The sequence below is a fragment of the Protopterus annectens genome, chromosome 15.part0 (assembly GCF_019279795.1).
Source record: "Protopterus annectens isolate FY-2018-M chromosome 15.part0, PAN1.0, whole genome shotgun sequence".
In the NCBI taxonomy this organism is placed as follows: Eukaryota; Metazoa; Chordata; order Ceratodontiformes; family Protopteridae; genus Protopterus; species Protopterus annectens.
Genome location: NC_056749.1, coordinates 676,904,242 through 676,923,427, shown reverse-complemented (window position 1 = coordinate 676,923,427; position 19,186 = coordinate 676,904,242). Strand labels below are relative to the sequence as shown.

At 33.0% G+C, this 19,186-nt stretch overlaps 1 protein-coding gene across 1 annotated transcript in view; it reads right to left on the bottom strand.

Moving 5' to 3' along the window:
- Positions 1 to 19,186, bottom strand: part of MCF2 (MCF.2 cell line derived transforming sequence) — a 1,891,050-nt gene that overhangs the window by 239,141 nt on the left and 1,632,723 nt on the right. The window lies entirely within an intron of this gene.

Sequence of the window (19,186 nt, the reverse complement as noted above, 5' to 3'; positions counted from 1 at the left end):
GCACAAACGAAGAGTCCAGTTTTACAATAAATATGGTGACAACCAATCAACACAGGTGTAATGCACACCAGACTGAGATAAACATTATGCCATTCATATTGCCCACTAAAAATATATCTACTGTTTTAGTAATTGTACAGTCATGTAATCAAGATTAGAAACAAATACATAAAGTATCATTCCCAGTTCATTGATGGGAAGGAAATCAAACAGACTAACCTGTTTCTGAGATGTAACTTATTAATGTTCTGCAGATTTCTAAACTTTATGCAATATGACATTTGCTAGAACATTACAACTATTTTGTAAAATGTCTGTTTATTTACTTATAGATTTGACTGTTTTGTTAACCTTTGCAGGTCCATTTACAAAGGGAAGCCAAGGGGACACTTCATCCTCAACTTCATACTTCATTTAGGTGTTTTACCACAAAGCACATTTCACCAAAAGGAAAAAATATAGAAATATGTCAAAATACATAAATAAGCAATATAGAATTAAAGCATAAAATGACCAAGAATGATTAAACTATTTAAGGCTGTGTCAGTTTTACTACAGAAACTACTTATGAAACTTAAAAACAACTGAAAGTACCCAAAATACGCAGAAAATGAGAAAAATACAATTCAGTAACTTACTAGGGAAATTAGGCAATGCAAATAATTAATATTTTACAGCGATAAACATACTCAGTAGGTCAGAAGCAATTAGACATTTAGAGGTAGCATATCTTGACAGTAAATCAGACATAGTATGTGTATCTGTATAAAAGAAAGGCTGAGGTATGACTAAAAAAGGAACATATTCATATTTTGCTTGGCTCTGTGGTACAGACCAATGAAGAGCAGGGCTGTCTTCTGGCAAAGACCCTGAATAAAGTAGGGATCAACTGGTACCACCCACCCACTACATTCCCCCTTCTTCTGTAAAGTTGAACATGTGTAAGGCATAGGACTCAGGTTAAAAAAACACTGCTGTCTGCCTCGATGTTCCTGCCCAGACAACTCTTGCTTGGCAATGGAGAATGAGCCATTCGATGAAGAACAGGCAGATGACTGGTAGGCAGTTCGGACAAAATATGGCAAAAAGGAACACAAACATATAGAATTCATACATACATGTGTATGTAAAGTTTGATAAGCAGGAAAACGTACCAAATAAATCAGTCTGTCATACAACTACAAATAAATATTTTAGTTATTTATCACCAGAAAAAACATTCAGCATATGTATAGATAGTTTTAAGCAGCCATGAGCTAAACCTGAAAAAGTTTAACATACATAACTGTGTATATGTAATTGTGTATAACTGTGCTAACTCTCAAACCTGTTTTCCAGAAATAAACATTGAGGTTCTGGGTAGTGCAGAGATAACAGAAAGTGTGTGTGGGGGGGGGCATAGCATATGGCATTAATTATAAAGTAAACATCTATGATTCCAAGAACTGAAGGGAAAACATAATTGTAACAAGTAAGTGATATTACTTGCATGGTGTTTGCATGATGTACAAAAACTGGTAGAAGTATGACCTCACTGTACTTTTGAAAGTAGAGAAATTAGACATAGCTCTTAAATGGTATAATAATTTGTTCCTAACTATTTGAAGATAAGATATAACACATGATAATATTAAAAGCATACTTTATCTTATAAATTATGTTAATAAAGAAAAGAAACACTCATAATTGGCTTAGATATAGAGAAAGCCTTTGATTCCCTAAATTGGGACTATTTATTCAAAATCCTAATGCTATTTGAATTTCCTGCATCCTTTGTTCATCTCCTAACGAATATATATATATATATATATATATATATATATATATATACACACACACAAATAATTTAGTGTATGGTCCTTTTACTTCTGAATCTATAAATATAACAAAAGGCACTAAACAAGGATGTCCCATTTCACCCATTCTGTTTGCTCTGGCTATTGAAATGTTGGCAGATTCAATTCGTAACAATATAAAAATCAAAGGAATAGATGTTTATGAACAATACAGTTCTAAAGTAATGCTATTTGCTGATGACATATTACTAACATTATCTAATACAAAAGAGACATTAGAAGAATTAGTTATATTAACTGACAAATTTCACATGACTTCTGGAATCCATTTCAATAAATCAAAATCAAAATTTGTGTTTTTAAATAAAAAAAACTGCAGACTAAGGGGGATCACATCATAGAGAAACAAGAATCTACCTTAAAATACCTAGGAATTGAGTTATGCAAGGATAATAATGAATTAGTTTAAAAAATACAATAATATCATCAGTACAATTAAAATCTCTGTGGAAAAATGGAACAAAATGATATTAACATTTGAAGATAGACTACAGTTAATAAAATGGTTTTACTGCCCAAGATGCTATATATAGCCTTGGCAATACAACTGTTACCAGAAAGTAATATACTTAAAGAAATAAATTCATGCCTAATACATTGTTTATGGTTTGTACATTTGTAGCTTCCAAGCCTTTAATGCAATGCAGAAATATGGCAAAATACATAAATAACCAATAAAACCAAAAAAAAAAAAAAACAGAATAACAAAGAAAACAAAAGCTGAAAGGGTAGCAAAACTGTTTATTTCATGCAACCAAGTCAACTGAAATCTGGTACCTCAGCTTTTCGCCTAAGGATAACATCTTAATGCACCATACATCATTTATACCCAGGTGGACCCCTGTCATATTAAGCAATTAACCAATTCAAATTTTATTTAGACATGAAAAACATTAAATTTAAAAACTACAAAAACAGTCTATAAAATGACTTCCATGTTCAACCCCTTAGGGTATAAAGTCTTATAATTTAAAATAAATGTACTTTCAAGTAAATGTAATTTACTTGCAAAATCACTGACACAAAAAAATGTAGGTTTAGCTAAGACAGAAAAGAAAAAGGTAGACTCACAGTCAAAGTGGACTACATGGAAATGCTCCAATACTGGACTACTAAAATTGGGGTTCCTGATATTACCCAAATGTTCCATAATGAGCACCTTTACCTGCCATCTGGTTTGCCCCACATACCATTTAATCCTTTCACAGCCACAGCCTATAATGTAAATCACCCCATGAGAGCCACATGTAAACTTATTAAAAATAAACAATCTACTATTAATCTTACTTTTAAATAGATTTTTTACTTTAACACACACTTTGCAATGCCACACAAGAAAGTACCCATGTGACCCACACTACTATTCCTATCTCTACTAGGGAAATTCAATACAGATTAAAATGTCTCCTATAGGAAAAAGTGACATGATTAGGAAATAAATTGCCTACATTCTCATCTGTATGAACCAAATACCACAGGTCCATAATAATGCTCTTAATAATCTCTGAGAAGGGTGTAAATATGGTGACAAAAAAAGAATACATTAACATTCTCTGACCCATTATGTTCACAGCTATCCACTCTTTGAATACGGTCCTGGTAATCACTATTTTTTTAGGCAAAAAATTCCCTTGTAACTTAAATTTAGCATATATTAGAGTTTCAACAGAATAACCTCAAGCATAAAATCTGTCAAAAACCTCATTCAAATACACATCCACAAACTTTTCCTCAGAGACATTAGAAACAATCCTTTTGAATTCCCCATATGGCAACAACTGTATAATGTGGGGGAGGGTGCATGCTGGAAACCTGAAAAAAATTATTAACAGCCGTCAGCATCCAAAAAGGTCTAAATTGGATTTTCCCCTCATGATCAAGATAAAATTCCACATCCAAAAGCTGCATTATTTTAGAATTGTATTCAAAACTAAACTTAAGTCCATGATAATTATCATTATCATTCAATGTATGCATGAATTCAACAAACTGACTAGGGTGTCTCTTGCACATCAAAAACAAATCATTTACAAATGCTGCCCCTATAGCAGTGCCACGTTTCTGTAGAAGAAAATCCTTTTCAAAACAAAAATAATTATGAGTGAGGCAAAATTCAAGAAGCTGTATCAAAAAAGAAGTACGTGGTCCTTCACCCATGATCCTGAACACAGCCTCTAAACCCCTCTGATGCTGTATATTGGTGTATAATGAAGAAACATCTATGGTGGCCCAATAGAAGTAATTTCCCCAAGTAACCATACTCACATTTTCAAATAACACTTTACTGTTCTTAATATGGGCAGGAGTTTTAGCCAGATATTGCTTTAAATGAAAATCAAAAAAAATGCCCACATTGTATAAAAAAAGAATTAACTCCTGACACTATTGGCCTACCCAGAGGGTTAGTAAGATTTTTACAAATCTTTGGAACAACATACAGTTTAGGATCCCTGGGTTTAGAAGTAAACAATTTAACATTCTGTGGGGTCAAAAAACCCAATCTCTTTCTCCCCTCTCCAACAGTTCCAATAATTGTGCATTAAAGGAAACAATTGGGTTAAATTCCAACTTTGCATTGTCTTCCTCTTTTAACAGTAAACTATTTACCATCTCAATGTAGTTCACTTTACATAAAATCACCCAGTTGCCTCCCTTATCAGCCTGCCTAAATTCATAATCACAAATCCAAAAAGAAACAATGGCAGAATAGCACAAAAACGAAGTTTAATTCACAAAGTAAAATCCACAATGTAATTATGCTGTTATAGAACCACAAGTGAGCGCTTTCATCTCCAAAGGGAGATTTCTTCAGACTAATGGTTACAACACACTGCTTCATTTAAATACTCTTAGAAATTAGTAAGCTGCTTCAATTAAGGAATCCAATTAAAAGTTATCAGTTTAAAATGTGTTTAAACTACAATATTCTTAAACTATTCTGTATACATGAAAACTAACCTAATGTTTAAAACCTTTCCTTTTTAAATGCATAATGAATTCCTCTCTATTATTTAACCCTGGCAGAAAACATGCATTTAATCTCACTTGCCAGCAGTATTCAAGCCACCCCAATTCTTCTTCAATATTTATCTTTGTAACATTGGGATGGATAAAATCTATAACTAAACATTTAAAATTAGTCTTACATTTACTTTCTAAACAATGTTTTGCCAAAGCATTTTTGACATCTCCTTTGCCTATGGCATATTGATGTTCATAAATTCTTCTATACAATTCCCTTCCTGTTCTACCAACATAAAATGAGTTGCAATCTACACATATTATTAAATAGACAACATTTTTAGACTTGCAAGTAAATCTGCCTGGAACATATATCTTAGTTTTACCCACAAAAATCTCATGCCTATCTGTATATAAATAACTACAATAGTTACAATAAAAACATTTATACATTCCTTTTCTTTCTTCTACTACTCTAATTTTATTTAATTTTCCTTGAAAAAAATCTTTAACATTTTTTGCTCTTTTTTGCACAAACTTAGGTTTGTCACCTAACTTCTGTAATAAATTAATATTGGTTTTAAAAATTCCCCAATTTTTTCTTACTATATTTTTGATGACATAAGAATCAGTAGTATTTTGTACTGCCAAAGCTGTGGTAAAATCTGCTAAGGATGTTCTATTCAACTTCTTTTTCTCATTTTTATTTCTATTTACAATTTCTTCTGTCATAACTTCCTTAATCCTTTCTTGGGGATAACCTCTACTTAGCATCCTTTCACAGAAGTTGTCAGCTTCTAAATGAAAAATTTCATCATCATCTGTTAAATTACTTATTCTCTTTATTTGTCCTTTGACAATATTCTGTTTAGTTTTTTTTTGGATGTAAACTTGAATAATGTAAATACATATTATTTTGAAATTCTTTTTTATATATTTTTGACACTAATTTTCCATCTTTTTTATATATAGTGAGATCTAAAAAATTAATATTTTCAGTATTGATATTATACGAAAACTTAATATAAGAACAGACATTGTCAATATATTTCAAAAACAAATTTAATTCTTCAACCGTCCCACTCCAAATAATCAGAATATCGTCAATAAATCTTAACATTTTGATGATATTTTTCACAAACCTACTTTCTAATATATTTGCTGTTTCCCAGCCTTGCATGAATAAATTAGCATAGCTAGGTGTTAAGGCCGCACCCATAGCTACCCCATTGACTTGGACAAACAATTCATCATAGAATTCTTAATAATTATAACTTAATACTAAATCTATCATTTCCATTAACAGACTAATAGTATTTTAGAACATTCTCTTGATTTCAACAGTTCCATTCTAACCATCTCCATACCTTCCTTATTAGGAATCATAGTATAGAGAGAATTTATATCTAATGTTACAAGTATATCAGATTCTGAGACCTTAATGTTGTTGAGTTTTGCCATGCAGTCATAACTGTCCTTTATATAAGTGACTCCCTTCGGAACTACTTTCTGTAAATGTTTATCTACAAAAATAGACATCCCTTCTAATTTACTATTTTTGCTAGCAACTATTGGTCTTAAAGGGGGAGAATCTATGTTTTTATGGGTTTTTGGTATTCCAAAGATCCTACTGATCGATGAGTTATTATTAATGTTCCTTTTCATTTTTTCATCGATTCTACCTGCATAGAACCATTCTACTATACATGATTCTATAAGTGAAAAACCTTTCTTAATTTCAGACATATTTACTGACTTATAAAAATTAGAGTCTGATAACATTTCTTTCATCTTTCCTTCATAATCTTTCCTGTCCATTAAAACCATTGCTCCCCCTTTATCAGCTTTTAAGACAAGTATATTCTCGTCTTTAAGTAGGACATCTAAACATTTTTTCTCTTTTTTGGTTAGATTATAGTATTTGTATTTTGTATCTTCTTCTAACATTTCTAACATCTGTAGTTCACATATATTAAGAAATATCTCCAATTCTTTACATAAAGGTGGATTATAACAACTAGGTTTGTAGAAGTCCCAATTATTAGGTTTCTGACTTCCTAACAATACTTTGAGATTTAATTTTCTCACATAGTCTCTTAATTCAATAATCATGATGAGTTTGTTGGCCCTTTGTGCTGGGGCAAAATTCCATCCCTTACTTAGTACACAGCATTCATCATAAGAAATCTTTTTACTGCATAACTGATAATTTTAAAGTTAACACTTTTTAAGTCTTCCATTGCTTCCGCTGGTAATTCCAATTCTTCTTTTGATATTTGTTGCCCCCCCGCCAGTTTTTTTGTGGCTGTTGTTTACTATGATAGTTTTTATCACTATAACCGTCTGCTGTGACTTGGGCCCAAGTTCTATTTTGATTGTCAATTCTCTGATATACTTCGATAATCTGTTTGTTGTCTTCCTTGGTCGATCCTTTAGACACTGTTTCTTGGTTACTCATTTTAGTTCTACTCATGTCTTTAATTTTAGGCCTTACTGCTGGTTCACTTGAATTTTGTTTACTTTCCCCCAGGGGAATATGGTGGATTTCAGCCACAGTTACTACATTATTTTTATTGCCAAGCCTTTCAGACCTTCTTACTGTACTTATTTCTTCATCTACATTAACCATATTTATCTCTTGCTGTTTTGAGACATTATTGTTAACACTTGTTTCCAATCGAAGTCCATAAGCTGTGGCTATTCCATTCACATATTCATTTTTGTCCCTTTGAAATTTTTTTGTTTTTCTTTGACATAGTTCATCATTTAACTTGAGTAATTTCTCTTGTATGAGCACCATTTTGCTATTGAAATTGTCGATGGACGTGTTATTTTTAAGAATATCACAATTAGTCTTTACATTCCCGGTTAGTTCTTCCAGTTTAGTTAAATTTACTTTGTGTAGCAGTTCCATATATTGTAGGCCAGCCCTCTGGTTTATACTCAACCATTTGTCAGTAAATGCTTTGGGTAAATCTTTACCCGCCGGTAAATTTTTAACTCTTAGTCCTCTTGGGACTTGCTGAGCATTCAAGCTGTTTTTAAAAAATAAGTTGTCCCATTGGAGACGTTTGACTAATAACAAATCCTTTTCTAGTATATTAAACTTTTCTGAAATGTTAAAGCCAAAATACGTGTTAGTTTCCGTTACCTCATTGATATCAAAACTGAACGGATTCTTGGGTGGAGCTAAACACCCTCTTAAAATTTCTTCTTCACTGTTAACCAACACATTTAATCTTTGGCTTTTAAGAATAAGATTTATAGTAACTTCTTCACTAATGATAAAAGAGCCATCAGGAGTATCATTCAATACACACCCGGCAGAAACTGCTGTAAAGCTGGTCCCAGGAGCCGCTCCTCTTTCCATGCTTGCCAAACTGCAACAGAAACTGAACACAGTGATGAGCAAAGCAGCGCGCATCAAAACAAAGCACAAATCCAAAAAGAAACCATAGCAGAATAGCACAAAAATGAAGTTTAATTCACAAAGTAAAATCCACAAGATAAAATCCAATAAAACACACGAAAACACGCTGTAATTATGCTGTTATAGAACCACAAGTGAGTGCTTTCATCTCCAAAGGGAGCTTTCTTCAGACTCATGGTTACAACACACTGCTTCATTTAAATACTCTTAGCAATTATTAAGCTGCTTCAATTAAGCAATCCAATTAAAAGTTATCAGTTTAAAATGTGTTTGAACTACAATATCCATAAACTATTCTGTATACCTGAAAACTAACCTAATGTTTAAAACCTTTCCTTTTTAAATACATAATGAATTCCTCTCTATTATTTAACCCTGGCGGAAAACATGCATTTAATCTCACTTGCCAGCAGTATTCAAGCCACCTCAATTCTTCTTCAATATTTATCTTTGTAACATTGGGATGGATAAATCTATAACTAAACATTTAAAATTAGTCTTACATTTACTTTCTAAATATCCATCCCAATGTTTCAAAGAAAATATTGAAGAAGAATTGGGGTGGCTTGAATACTGCTGGCAAGTGAGATTAAATGCGTGTTTTCCGCCAGGGTTAAATAATAGAGAGGAATTCATTATGTATTTAAAAAGGAAAGGTTTTAAACATTATGTTAGTTTTCAGGTATACAGAATAGTTTAAGAATATTGTAGTTCAAACACATTTTAAACGGATAACTTTTAATTGGATTGCTTAATTGAAGCAGCTTACTAATTGCTAAGAGTATTTAAATGAAGCAGTGTGTTGTAACCATCAGTCTGAAGAAATCTCCCTTTGGAGATGAAAGCGCTCACTTGTGGTTCTATAACAGCGTAATTACAGCGTGTTTTTGTGTGTTTTATTGGATTTTATCTTGTGGATTTTACTTTGTGAATTAAACTTCGTTTTTGTGCTATTCTGCCATCGTTTCTTTTTGGATTTGTGCTTTGTTTTGAAGCGTGCTGCTTTGCTCATCACTGTGTTCAGTTTCTGTTGCAGTTTGGCAAGCATGGAAAGAGGAGCGGCTCCTGGGATCAGCTTTACAGCAGTTTCTGCCGGTTGTGTGTTGAATGATACTCCTGATGGCTCTTTTATCGTTAGTGAAGAAGGTACTGTAAATCTTATTCATAAAAGCCAAAGATTAAATGTGTTGGTTAACAGTGAAGAAGAAATTTTAAGAGGGTGTTTAGCTCCACCCAAGAATCTGTTCGCTTTTGATATCAATGACGTAACGGAAACTAACACAAATTTTGGCTTTAACATTTCAGAAAAGTTTAATATACTAGAAAAGGATTTGTTATTAGTCAAACGTCTCCAATGGGACAACTTATTTTTTGAAAACAGCTTGAAAGCTCAGCAAGTCCCAAGAGGACTACGAGTTAAATATTTACTGGCAGGTAAAGATTTACCCAAAGCATTTACTGACAAATGGTTGAGTATAAACCAAAGGGCTGGCCTACAATATATGGAACTGCTACACAAAGTAAATTTAACTAAACTGGAAGAACTAACCGGGAATGTAAAGACTAATTATGATATTCTTAAAAATAACACGTCCAGCGACAATTTCAATAGCAAAATGGTGCTCATACAAGAGAAATTACTCAAGTTAAATGATGAACTATGTCAAAGAAAAACAAAAAAATTTCAAAGGGACAAAAATTAATATGTGAATGGAATAGCCACAGCTTATGGACTTCGATTGGAAACAAGTGTCAACAATAACGTCTCAAAACAGCAAGAGATAAATTTGGTTAATGTAGATGAAGAAATAAGTACAGTAAGAAGGTCTGAAAGGCTTGGCAATAAAAATAATGTAGTAACTGTGGCTGAAATCCACCATATTCCCCTGGGGGAAAGTAAACAAAATTCAAGTGAACCAGCAGTAAGGCCTAAAATTAAAGACATGAGTAGAACTAAAATGAGTAACCAAGAAACAGTGTCTAAAGGATCGACCAAGGAAGACAACAAACAGATTATCGAAGTATATCAGAGAATTGACAATCAAAAAAGAACTTGGGCCCAAGTCACAGCAGATGGTTATAGTGATAAAAACTATCATAGTAAACAACAGCCACAAAAAAACTGGAGGGGCAACAAATATCCAAAGAGGAATTGAAATTACCAGCGGAAGCAATGGAAAACTTAAAAAGTGTTAACTTTAAAATTATCAATTTATGCAGTAAAAAGATTTCTTATGATGATTGATGTGTACTAAGTAAGGGATGGAATTTTGCCCCAGCACAACGGGCCAACAAACAATTAAATCTCAAAGTATTGTTAGGAAGTCAGAAACCTAATAATTGTGACTTCTACAAACCTAGTTGTTATAATCCACCTTTATGTAAAGAATTGGAAATGTTTCTTAATATATGTGAACTACAGATGTTAGAAATGTTAGAAGAAGATACAAAATACAAATACTATAATCTAACAAAAAAAGAGAAAAAAATGTTTAGATGTCCTACTTAAAGACAAGAATATACTTGTCTTAAAAGCTGATAAAGGGGGAGCAATGGTTTTAATGGACAGGAAAGATTATGAAGGAAAGATGAAAGAAATGTTATCAGACTCTAATTTTTATAAGTCAGTAAATATGTCTGAAATTAAGAAAGGTTTTTCACTTATAGAATCATGTACAGTAGAATGGTTCTGTGCAGGTAGAATCGATGAAAAAATGAAAAGGAACATAACTAATAATAACCCGTCAATCAGTAGGATCTTTGGAATACCAAAAACCCATAAAAACATAGATTCTCCCCCTTTAAGACCAATAGTTGCTAGCAAAAATAGTAAATTAGAAGGGATGTCTATTTTTGTAGATAAACATTTACAGAAAGTAGTTCCGAAGGGAGTCACTTATATAAAGGACAGTTATGACTGCATGGCAAAACTCAACAACATTAAGGTCTCAGAATCTGATATACTTGTAACATTAGATATAAATTCTCTCTATACTATGATTCCTAATAAGGAAGGTATGAAGATGGTTAGAATGGAACTGTTGAAATCAAGAGAATTTTCTATAAATACTATTAGCCTGTTAATGGAAATGATAGATTTAGTATTAAGTTATAATTATTTAGAATTCTATGATGAATTGTTTGTCCAAGTCAATGGGGTAGCTATGGGTGCGGCCTTAGCACCTAGCTATGCTAATTTACTCATGCAAGGCTAGGAAACAGCAAATATATTAGAAAGTAGGTTTGTGAAAAATATCATCAAAATGTTAAGATTTATTGACAATATTCTGATTATTTGGAGTGGGACGGTCGAAGAATTCAATTTGTTTTTGAAATATATTGACAATGTCTATTCTTATATTAAGTTTTCATATAATATTAATACTGTAAATATTAATTTTTTAGATCTCACTATATATAAAAAAGATGGAAAATTAGTGTCAAAAATATATAAAAAAGAATTTCAAAATAATATGTATTTACATTATTCAAGTTTACATCCAAAAAAAACTAAACAGAATATTGTCAAAGGACAAATAAAGAGAATAAGTAATTTAACTGATGATGATGATAAAATTTTTCATTTAGAAGCTGACAACTTCAGTGAAAGGATGTTAAGTAGAGGTTATCCCCAAGAAATGATTAAGGAAGTTATGACAGAAGAAATTGTAAATAGAAATAAAAATGAGAAAAAGAAGTTGAATAGAACATCTTCAGCAGATTTTACCACAGCTTTGGCAGTACAAAATAGTACTGATTCTTATGTCATCAAAAATATAGTAAGAAAAAATTGGGGAATTTTTAAAACCAATATTAATTTATTACAGAAGTTAGGCGACAAACTAAGTTTGTGCAAAAAAGAGCAAAAAATTATAAAGATTTTTTTCAAGGAAAATTAAATAAAATTAAGAGTAGTAGAAGAAAGAAAAGGAATGTATAAATGTTTTAATTGTAACTATTGTAGTTATTTATATACAGATAGGCATGAGATTTTTGTGGGCAAAACTAAGATATATGTTCCAGGCAGATTTACTTGCAAGTCTAAAAATGTTGTCTATTTAATAATATGTGTAGATTGCAACTCATTTTATGTTGGTAGAACAGGAAGGGAATTGTATAGAAGAATTTATGAACATCAATATGCCATAGGCAAAGGAGATGTCAAAAATGCTTTGGCAAAACATTATTTAGAAAGTAAATGTAAGACTAATTTTAAATGTTTAGTTATAGATTTTATCCATCCCAATGTTACAAAGATAAATATTGAAGAAGAATTGGGGTGGCTTGAATACTGCTGGCAAGTGAGATTAAATGTGTGTTTTCCACCAGAGTCAAATAATAGAGAGGAATTCATTATGTATTTAAAAAAAAAAAAGGTTTTAAACATTAGGTTAGTTTTCAGGTATACAGAATAGTTTAAGAATATTGTAGTCCAAACACATTTTAAACTGATAACTTTTAATTGGATTGCTTAATTGAAGCAGCTTACTAACTGCTAAGAGTATTTAAATGAAGCAGTGTGTTGTAACCATTAGTCTGAAGAAATCTCCCTTTGGAGATGAAAGTGCTCACTTGTGGTTCTATAACAGCGTAATTACAGTGTGTTTTCGTGTGTTTTATTGGATTTTATCTTGTGGATTTTACTTCATGAATTAAACTTTGTTTTTGTGCTATTCTGCCATCGTTTCTTTTTGGATTTGTGCTTTGTTTTGAAGCATGCTGCTTTGCTCATCACTAAATTCATAATCACTCACACAATTTCCCAAATGTTTCAGTGCTAACCATTCATTCTTCAAAAGTTTAAAACATTTCTTGCTATGAACAAACTCCCCAGACACATGCTCCAAATTTTTACAAACCATATTCTCAAACAACCCCACTGCTGGGGATAATTTAAGAGGAACAAAGGTGCTATTTTGTGGTAAATTAGGAACCGTTAACTTCCCATAACCCATGCAAAGTCCCCCATCTAATTCACCTTCAGATGAATCAAAATTATACAAACATTTAATAAGGGATCATCTTCAAACAAGGGCTCCAAACACTCAGACAAATGTTCAAAGTAGACTGATATGGTTGTTCCATTCCTATTAGCATAATAAACAATCAAATGCAACTTTTTACAAAATTGTTTGACTTCAATTAAAAAAAATCAGCCAAAGTCGGATATTTTGTACAGACAAACTTTGGACCTTTGAGTAACAATTGCTCAACCTCAGTTGAAATGTTATGGTCCAATAAATTAACAATGTTCAATAAATTAAACTTACTAAGACCGTTCACAAAATTGATGTATTTAAGTCCAAACAGTTCACAATATTCAAAGTAAAATGCCGATTCAGTTCTTTCTCCCTTTGGTATGATACTTCCATCCTTTGCCCTGGCCATTTTGGGAAAATGTTCCACCTCTGCACAATGATGTTCCGAATGGTCGGAGATGTCCAAGGATTCACCCCCTGGCAGATTATCAAATGATACACTCTTTTTAGAAGCAGTTTCCACTGAAGATGCCAAATAATCATGTACCAGTGAAGAACGGCCAGCTGACTACTTGACCTTCCCTGGCGTGATTTACTCTGCCAGGAATAAATAAGGCCACTCTCAAAATCACCAGTGCCTCTGATTTGTTTCTTCTTCTTCCTAGCAAGGATCTCAGATTCCACCTTCTCTAAGTTAACCTTGATCTCCTTCATTTCATACAATATAAGGCTGACACTTCACTCATCAAGGTTTTCTGCAAAGTCACTATCTCTTTTTGTAACCTTTCAAGTGAATTTAAATTCCATCTAATCAAAATACAAATTCAACGCAAAGTGCACTGAAGTGAAACTTGCTTTCATTCCTCCAGGAATTCCATTCTCATCCTCTCTGAAATCCCATTCAGGTAAACCGTCAACATAGAGGCCTCTAGGAGTGATACCAAGACTCGCATATTTTTCCAGTAACTTGGTATCATAAAATAAAGAGATCTCCCTAACCATTAAATGCTCTAGCTGTTCAAATTTAACTCCTTTATCATTAATTCCCACCGAAAGCCAAGGATCATTAACGGCCAGCTTAGCTTCTCGTTGCTTAAGAAAATCATGAAACAAAAACTTCTCCAACTCATCTGGGGTCCGAAATACCCCCAGTACAGCATATGCTCCATCCAGCAATGTAGCAAACTGATAAAACCAAAGGAAACATGCTAACAAAGAAAAAAGCTGAAAGAGCAGCAAAGTTGTTTATTCCATGCAACCCAGTCAAATTAAATCTGGTACCTCGGCTTTTCGCCTTCTAAGGATAACAGCATAATGCACCATACATCATTTGTACCCAGGTGGATCCCGCCTATATTAAGCAAATAACCAATTAAAATTTTATTTAGACTTGAAAAACATAATTTAAAAACTACAAAAAACATTCTAAAAAGTGACTTCCATGTTCAACCTGTTAGGGTATAAAGTTTTATAATTTAAAATAAATCTTCTTTCAAGTAAATTTAATTTACTTGAAAATTAATGCCACAAGAAACTTCCTCAGATATACATAGGTAAAGACTTACATGCATATAGATATAAGTATATAAAACATCAGGCCTTGCAATGTCAAGTTTTGCCATCATGAATAACACTTGCAATAGTGAAAACTAACAATTCTGACCCCCTGGACTTGCCCCCCCTCCCCACCCCCCCACAAGACTTATGTTAGTGTTTGTTGGTAGGTCTAGAGTGGTAGGGAGTTTTGGTGTTCAATGTTTTGTGGAGCTGCAGGTTTTTGGTCTTGTGAGTTTCTGAGTGCATGTTATATACCATTCTTCAGTTATGAATCTTTACTTGAAAAAAGAAAATTAAGCTTTAAAAAGACATTATAGACAATTAAATCAGTACAATTAAAAACTGAAGGATTGAAATAGAACAAACTAAACAACAGACATCCACGTATTGCAATATATAAATATAGCTACACAGATATAGATACAGATATACACGGTAGATACTGATATAGATTCAGATATAATTACAGTGATCATTGTGTAGGAAGAATAAGAAGTTTTAATGTTACATAAAAAGAATGGAAAATCATAAATTGTGACATTTCAGAGGGCAAATGGCTTGGCTGCAGAAAGACAAGGAAAATAGCCCCTTCCCTTGATATTTGTCTCCTTTTATAATATCTTACTGTTTCTTTCTTAAGCACATGTCACTTCCTATCTCCTCATCATTCACAGTCTATCCAAAGGCTGAAGTGTATCTAGAGAAAAGCAGACAAAATAGAACCACATCTGCAAACTTACATTTAGAATAAATTTCATCTAAGTTTATTATACTTGAATTTACAAATGCATACCTTTCAACTGCTACATTCAATATATATCTTAAGTCAACAAGAGTACAAAACAACCTTTAACAATGGAATTGGAATAATTTCTATATAGTTCTTTTGCCTAAGCATCAGCCCCATAGACAGCTATACAGAAATGTTGACTCCATTCAAAATAGCACTGAAATAATGTAATCTGTCATCTGCAACACTTAGTCATTCAATATTAATCATGGGAGTCACTAAGATCATAACCATTTCTACATGTCAACAAGCTAATTCATAGTCTGTAAAGCTAGAAGAGGGGCAAGAGCAAAATACTTTACTCAAATATCTTATAAGATAGTGAACCGAATGAAGTCATCCAACCTCCATGGCATTGTAAAAGTAAAATTCCTCCATCATTTCAGATATGTCAAAACAGAACACCTAGTCCTCTACTTCTCAAAGGCCAAGTAAAACATCATCCAGTTACACAGTAAGTGGAAGTCAGGATCGAGCTGAACACACTGAAGCCACAACGTAGACACCCTGAGGACATACCTGAACAACAAGAGGCCAAAACAACAAAAATCAATTAAAAAAGTATACAATGACCAAGTATGGGTCAAACGTTTTATGTAAACATTCAAGTAAATAACATTTAACAATACATTTCCTGATCTTGAACTATTTTCCAAACCTTTAAGCAAACCTACAACTGAAATACCTTTTTCACTACACACAAACATATTATATAAATATGAATAAATAAACACACACACACACACACACACACACACACACACACACACACACACACACACACACACACACACACACACACACGCACACACCTTCTCTAATTTCCCTCATTTCCTCCCCCAAATCACTCTCCAAAATATCCATAATGGCCTCCTCTATTATTCCAGCAGACAGATCCTCTTCTCCTTCTGCCCTAATCCCCATTCAGTGCTTACCAACACGGCCTTTTACAACTCCTCCTATGTACTACTGCACACTAGAAACTTAATTTCCTCAACTCTACCTGTTTTTTGTCACATGCTCACTGACTGGAACATTCTAACAAATGCCTATTCTTTATACTGCAAATATGAGCTATTTCCTTTTCATATAATATTCTCTTAAGACAAATAAATTTTTATATTGAATCAAACTGTAGGAATGTTACAGCTGTAGTACACCTTACATCTGCATTCATTAGAAATTATTTAAGCTGTGATACAGTTTTGCAGCAGCATTCCTGCAGATCCGTCTATCCTGGTGTCCATGTCCTTATTAAAACAGTTACTCCATGCCTGTTAATTGTATTATGACCATCCAGTGTCTCCCATCTTGTAGAATACTTGAATAGCAAAACAAAAATTGAAACTGAAATTGATGAAATGTAAAGATAATTATACTGTATTAAAATGCTTTGTGGTACCTTCATTTTGACTTGCTTGAAAATCAGTGACAAAAACATTTTACTTAAAAAGTGTTGTAATGATGCCTTGTCACAAACTGACAAGGATTTTCTTTTAACTTATCCTCCTCCCTTTTTCGGTGATCTGGTCAATTCAGTGATCCTGTTCTTTGGCTCTATAATTTTCAGTTGAATAATAATGCTTTGTTATTGTTGGGTTTAAACACTGAGAGTTATGTCTTGAGTCTGAACATACTCGTCTTTCCTGTGAATTAATCATATGTCGTATACAGAATAAAATAAAGGCATGTAAATTTTGTTGTTTGATGCTTGTAGTTTAAAAGAGATGCACACAAGGACATGCAACACAATCTTACTAAAATCTATGATCCGCCACCTTCGCTTAATAATGCATTTCCACATGGCCGACTTACATTCACAAACTGATATCACATGCAACTCTAACCACTACATTTCCCTGCACAGGACAAAAAAAAGTGAGGCAAGGGCTTAAAATGAGAGCAAGGAATCAGTGTCTGAATAGTGATAGCCAGCCTGTGATATGCTAAATTGTGGGCTGTACAAAGGGCCTTGCTGATATCTGTGTAAGAAGCAAACATCACCTATGTTGCCAAAACTAACTCTGTGCATATCAATGTGAAATAAACATTTGGATCTCCTTATAATAAACAAGCAGTGTCAGATGTCTACGGTGCTTCAAAGAAAGACAAAGGAATGGCACAACAGAAACTGGCTGTTGTTATGCTCAGTAACTGTGCATTTTACACTGATTACAAACCTTGTTCACCTTTACCCAACCAAAATAGAATACAGTCAAAACACCAGCCTAGTCATATAGGTCTCACGCTTCTTGTCACAGAATAATGCCAATAAGTATTTATATTTATGCTCAAGGAAGCCAAACCTGGGAAATGAGCAATAAAGCATAAGAAAACTAAAGCAGTTATACCTCTGACAACCAAGATGTCCAGCCAAGACAGAATACCAAAACCCCATAACCATAAGCCACAATAACCTATTTCAACTCTGTTTCTCTTGAAAAAATCCTCATATCCTACCATCATGCATCTGCATTAGTACTAATTATTTTAACAAACTACTAAGATATCCAAGCATGCAACTATTTATTCAGCTAAAAATGATTAAAAAATTACAATAATAATTAATGTAACACATTGTAAATTACCTTATGGGAGCTGTGTAAGCATGTTTGACATGAGCAATGCATGAAGGAACAGTTAACTGAATTTATTTAAAAACATGTTGTGTAAAAGGTTTTCTGTCAGTACATTTTCAATTGCTATCAGTGGCATTTCTCATGCAGCAGTTAGCCTGTACTGTGCTTGGAATTTTCTGTGCACAATAATTCCTTTTCTGGACCCATTCCCTTGTCAAGGTGAATGGGCTTATGGAAGGCTCCCCAAGACAGGCAGCTTATAGTCAAGAGATAAGATGAAAACAGTCCACTGGAGAAGGTAATGGCAAACAGCTCCAGTATTTTTGCCCAGAAAACCCTATGGACAAAACAACCAGAAGTGTGTTCAAATTACTTTGAAAGATGAGACCCTCAAGTCACAATGGGACTAGCATACCACTTGGATGAGTAGAAGCTAAGTACAAGTAGTGATAGTATTTAAGTATAGATGTAGAGTCTACGCTGATATATTTGATAGGGCAAGATGTGAAATTATAACTGAGGAAGTAACTTTAATCCAGAGCAGGAATTAGGGCCTGGTTGATGCCTACAGCCATAGCTGCTTAAACAGAGCCTATTGTTTGGAAGGCTGTGAGAAACTGAAAAGGCACTGAGGAAAATATTATTATATATAATTCTGAGAAGGAAAGACATGCTGTTTTGTATTTGTATTTGTATATTTTACTTTGAGTTTGTTTACAACTGTCACAACACTGATTTCCATGGATCACTTTTACTAAATTTATTTATTTATTTAAATTTATTTGCTGGGTAGAACACTGACCAAACAATGATTAATTACAGATAGCCCAGATTACATCATAATGCAACAAAACATTGTATAATATCCAAATATCCAAATAACAATGGTTTACATTTCCAAGTAAACAGACAGTTTGACAAACAATATATACCCAGATGATCTAACAAACCAAACATATGTAGAGCTACAAAGTGGAACAGAAAAGGGAGAAGACTTAAAGCTGGAGGTTGAGTAGAACCTCTGGAGATATGAG